This window comes from Chrysochloris asiatica, unplaced genomic scaffold, assembly GCF_000296735.1.
Source record: "Chrysochloris asiatica unplaced genomic scaffold, ChrAsi1.0 scaffold00158, whole genome shotgun sequence".
Taxonomy (NCBI): domain Eukaryota; kingdom Metazoa; phylum Chordata; class Mammalia; order Afrosoricida; family Chrysochloridae; genus Chrysochloris; species Chrysochloris asiatica.
In genome coordinates, this window is record NW_006408676.1 from 7,159,274 (window position 1) to 7,165,273 (window position 6,000).

General features: G+C 35.5%; 1 pseudogene; it reads left to right on the plus strand.

The window, feature by feature from the left end:
• Positions 1-2,258: 2,258 nt before the first annotated feature.
• Positions 2,259-2,535, plus strand: LOC102839884 (annotated as a pseudogene).
• Positions 2,536-6,000: the final 3,465 nt, after the last annotated feature.

Consider the following 6,000-nt stretch of genomic DNA (forward strand, 5'->3'; position numbering starts at 1 on the left):
GTTACACATGGGTCACATCTAAAAAAGCAGGCCACAAAGGTTATGTTAGGCAGTCTTCCACTTCTCCTCCTTATGTATCTTTCTGTGTGTCTCTATCCATGTAACTAACTGTTTATTAAAAGCAGTAGGACCACATATGCTCAGGCCTTTTCTCCCAGATATCACCATGGCTCAACATCCCAATTTATCCTCCCCAGATTTCATTTGCTTTCTTACTTGGACACAAATTAGCATCTCTTGTTTTTCTCTCTTCCTTCCATCTTACTTTATTTTTCTGCATAACACATATCACTGTTACTAAATTATGTATTTTCTAGTCTATCCTCTATTTCCTTCATTATAATGTAAGTTCTAAGAGGTTGTTGTTAAGCACCATGGAGTCAGTTCCTACCCATAGCAACCCTGTATACGGATTCTGAGGAGTGAGTGGTGAGCTTGATCTGCCAACCTTACAGCGCAAACCAACTTTGCAGTCCTGTGCACCAGTGCTTGAACTCAGAGCGCCACACCAGGACTCCTCTAAGATGTTAGGGATCCTGTTTTAATGTAGCTATTTCTGATATTCAGCACCCTAAAACAAAAGCAAGCACACACAAATTCTATTCAGTAAATATATGTGAAGGAATGCATGCTGAGCCCTAGAGACAAAGTGGGTAAGTGTTTGAATCCACCAGTTGCTCCAGAGGAGAAAGATGTAGTTTCTGCTTCCATAAATATTTACAACCTTGGAAACCCTAGAGGCCAGTCTTTGTCCTATAAGGTCACTGTGTGTGGAATCGACTGAACAGCAATGGGTTCTAGCTACATTTCATATATCTAAGATAAGGAAAATATGCGTTTGTTTGGAAAAAAAAAAAAAAGTTATTTTGTCTGTTTCTAAAAAAAAAGCCCTTGATTCTCAAATTTCATTCTTTGTAGTTGGAGAAATGTGTGCTTATAGGGTTCCATAAACCAACTAAGAACAATGAGGAAATTTCTTAGTTTGGTTTTTGTGCAACAAGTTTATCCTGATAATTAATGTATTTCATGTGGCATTTAATTTATCAATAAAATTTTACTAGTCCAATTGACACTGATCTGAGATTATATGGAAGTCCAGCTATACTTGAGACTTATACAAAAATGATATTTTATCTATATGTTGACATTAGTCATCATTCAAAACTTGACTCTTCAAAACCCTTCCTTTATTCTCTCTGAGATTTCTGCCCTGAACAGTGAAGTGACTTACTTTCTAAAAATAAGCATATAAAACTGTCATTAATGGAGAGATTGAGTTTGACTCAACTGAACAAATAGTTAATGAGTTTCAGAGCTGTGTTATATTTAAGAACACAAAACTGATTGATTAAGGAGCCTGTTGTGGGGCTATTACAGTCTACTGGGAGGATCAAACATGGAACCATTTCAGTATTAGAGCTGCCCTAGAGAGTGCACTTACAGCACAGAGGAGAGGATGAGAAGTCTTACTGGGAGTTGCTGTTGCTGTTGTTAAGTGCCATCTAGTCAGTTCCAACTCACAGCAACCTTACATAGGCTTTCAGAGGAACGACTGGTGGGTTTGAACATCCGACTTGTGGTTCATAGTCCAGTGCTGATTCTAGCACATAAATTGAATCATCGAAGGTGTTAATATCACTGGTGATAATTAACATTTGTTGAGAAGCTGATATGATCCAGGCATTATGCTAAATGCTCAAGTGAATTTCCTTAAAGAAGATATTATTTTATTCATATTATGATTGAGATGGCTCGGTCTTACTGATGATAGCTAAGTAAATACCTTGCCTTTGACCAAATCGCCAGTAGCTGACAGAATTGAGATTCTGCATTCAACTAAAGCCAGGAGCTGTTTCATCTTTAAAAGAGTTTTAATGTATTATAAGGAGCCCTGGTGATTCAATGGTTAAGTACTTGTCAGCTAAGTGAATTTGGTGTTTCAAGCCCACCCATTCTATCTGCAGGAGAGAGATTTGGTGGTCTGTTTCCATAAAGATCACAGCCTAAAAAGCCATATCGACTGTTCTACTTTGTAACATGGGGTTTTTATGAGTCACAATTGACTGTACAGTACCTGCTATGGCACTATGGGTTAATGTGCTGGACTGCAAAGTTGGTTTGAACCTCAAGGTCAGTGGTTCATGCTCATCAGCCACTCTTCAGAAACCCTACACAGGGTCACTGTGTGTTGGAACTAACTTGATAGCACTTAACAACAGCAACAACAAAAACAATAACAATGGACTTCCAGCGTCACCATGGCCGCTAACGCTACCACCAACCGGTCGCAACTTCTACCTCTAGAGCTTGTGGACAAGTGTATAGGATCAAGAATTCACATTGTGATGAAGAGTAACAAGGAAATTGTTGGCACGCTTCTAGGTTTTGATGACTTTGTCTATATGGTATTGGAAGATGTCACTGAGTTTGAAATCACACCAGAAGGAAGAAGGATTACTAAATTAGATCAGATTTTGCTAAATGGAAATAAATATAACCATATTGGTTCCTGGAGGAGAAGGACCCAAAGTATAAGAGGATTTCTTGACTTATACTAGCATCTGTTTTATTTTATAAAAGCAACAGAATGGATTTTTGTGTTGTTTATTTTTTTAAACTTTTTAATCTTGTTCTATAATGTTGTTTCCCGTTAAAGGGAAATACTTTGAATATACATTGTAAATGCCATTTTTTGTAAGTTAATTATGATTATATTGGGGGGAAAAAGTAAACAGTTTGCTGTTTGAAGGTGAAAATAAACGTGATTTTGTTTAACTGTAGCGTTATTTACTCTACTGTAGTGGCCAGTGAGACAAAGATTGCAATTTTTTCCTCACTTGCTTTCCTGTCATTTAATGCCTGTTTGCTTCCTCTTTTACAAGACCATTTAATTCTCAAAGTTGTTTCAAGCAAAATGATGTACTTTGATTTTTGAGCAAGTACAATTAAAAAACCTGAAGTGAATTACTAACAAAATTCAGTTTAAATTCTCATGTTTCGTTAGAAGATTTTTGTGTTGAACTCAAATTTTGTTAACCGATTAAAAACAAACAAAGTACACAGGTAATATAGGCCTAATGTTGTAGAAAATGCCAATAAGCAAAAAGGAGAATATTGACCACATTTTGCTGTACGTCCTCTTAGATTTTCTCACTATACATTTTATTTTTTAGAAAGTTGTGTATCTTGAACATAGTATTTTGTAGTGTCTGCTTAAGTCCTCTTTTGAATTTAAATGAGAAACATTTTTCAGTGTCAAATATTTCAACAGTATTTTATTATGTGTATAATATTTAATTAAATGGATTTACCATAAACAAAAAAAAACAACAAAAAAAAACATTAACAATGTGTTAAAATCAAGATATAACCATTAGGTAAATTTTGACATGTGTTGATCCATATAAACAAAACCACAATCAATATAATAAGCATTTTAATTATACTCACTGGTTTGCTTATAACCATTTGTAATTCCCCTCTCTCTCCTCTTCTCAGGACACTACTGATATTCTTCTCATAACTATGGACTCGTCAGCATTTCCTACAACTTTATGTAAGTGGAATCATACAGTATTATACTCTATTTTTGCTTGACTTCTTTTAGTCACATAACTATTTGGGGATGAATTCATGTTGTATGCAATTACTTGTAATATTCCAGTGTATAAATATCTACAATTTGTATATATATTTCCACCATTTGACTGTGAATTTTCATACTATGGTGACTTGATTGTCACTGTGATGCTGGAAGCTATGGCACAAGTATCTGAAATACCAGCAGGATCACCCCTAGTAGACAGGCTTCAGTGGAGCTTCTAGACTGAAACAGACTTGGAAGAAGAACCCAACAGTCTATTTCTGAAAAACTTGGCCAGTGAAAAACCTTATTAAAAGAAAGAAGCAGAACATTGTCAGATATAGTTATGGAGATGATTCCCTCAGATTTTAAAACGCTCAAAATATGACTGGGAAAGAGCTACCTCCTCTAAGTAGAATCAAATATAATGACAAGGAAGGAACAAAGCTTTTGGATCTTCATTTGTTGATATGGAATCGCTCAAAATAGGAGAAATAGATGTGAGTATCCATTTATAATAAGAATGTGGAATGTATGAAATTGAAGTCATCAAAAATGAAATTGAATGCATAAAAATCAATATTCTAGGCATTAGTGAGCTGAAATGGACTGATATTAACCATTTTAGATCAGACAATTTGGAATTACAAATTGAGGAAAAATGGCATAATGCTCATTGTCAAAAAGAGCATTCAAGGTCCATCCTGAAGTCCAATGTTGTTAGTGATAAGATAATACTTACAGGCCTACAAGGAAGACCAATAAATAAGACAATAATTCACATTTACTCACCAACCACTAGAGTCAATGGGGAAGAAAGGAAGAATTCTACCAACTTCTATACTCTGAAATTGATCAAACATGCAATCAAGATTTATTAAAAATTGTTGGGATTGGAATGTGAAATTGGAAACAAAGAGGAAGAAGCAGTAGTTGCAAAATATGGCCTTGCAGATAGAAATAATGCAGAAGACTGTATGATACAATTTTGTAAAACTAATGACCTATTCACTGGAAATATATTTTTTCAATAAAATAAACATATGTACCTTGCCATGTGGAATACACAGCAATCAAATTGACAGCATCTATGGGAAAAGACAAGGGAGAAGCTCAAAAACATCGGTCAAAGCAAAGCCAGGGGTCAACTGTAGGATGGACCATCAATTGCTCAAATGCAAATTCAGCTGAAGTTAAAGACAATTGGAATAAATCCACCAAAGCCAAAATACAACCTTGAGTATATCTTACTTGAATTTACAGGCCATCTCAAAAATTAGTTTGATGCATTTATCATTTATGACAGAAAACCTGAAGAGTTGTAGGATAACATCAAGAATATCATTGTTGTTGTTGTTGTTGTTAAGTGCCTTCGAGTCGGTTCCGACCCATAGCGACCCTGTACAGGGTTTCCTACATGTCATTAAAAACAAAGGAAAATAGAAAAGACAAAACTGGATGTCAGAAGAGACTCTAAAATTTGCTTCAGATATAAAGAGACTGGAAGAAATGAAGACATAAAATAGTCAAACAGAAATTTTCAAAGAACATCTCAAGAAGAAAAAGTTAACTATTAGAATGCAGCATGTAGTTAGAAAATAAAAATAGAACACACTTAGCATTTCTCAAGCTGAAAGAACTGAAGATAACATTCAAATCTCTACTTGTAATATTTCAGAATTCCCTTGATCATATGCTACCACCTGAAATGCCTGAACTTTGACCAATTCATTTTGATACAGTGACTGTAGCCACCTTCTTTTGATGTCCTTGGTGAAATGGAGGGTCAGTAAAGAAGAGGAAGGCTTCCAAATGAGATGGACTGACACAGTAATAGCAGCAGTGAACTCAAGTGTAACAATGACCCAGGATCAGGCAGTGTTTCATTCTGTGGTGCATAGGATCACTATAAGTTAGAACCAATTCTACCGCACCTAACAACGGGCAAAACATTGGACAATGCAGGAAGCATCGAAAGAAGCTGGAAAGAATACACAATCACTGTACCAAAATGAATTGGTAGATGTTCAAACATTTCAGGAATAGCACATAATCAAGAGCCTTAGTTCTCAATGTTATTGAAGCATGAAGTCCAAGCTGTATTGAAGGCATTAGTGAAAACAAGGCTCAAGGAATTGACAGAATACCAACTGAAATGTTTCAACAAACTAATGCATCACTGTAAACTCTCACTAGTCTATGGCAAGAACTTTGGAAGACAGGTGAAGAATACTGAAAGCACCAATTTGAAAGTACCTGAAGAGATCCATATTTGTGTGCAATCCAAAGAAAGGTGACTCATTATAGTGGTCACCAAAGTGGAACTGCCAAGTAATATTATTATCACACATAAGTAAAATTTTGCTGAATATAGTTCAATACAATTGAAGCAATACATTGACAGGGGGCTGCTAGAA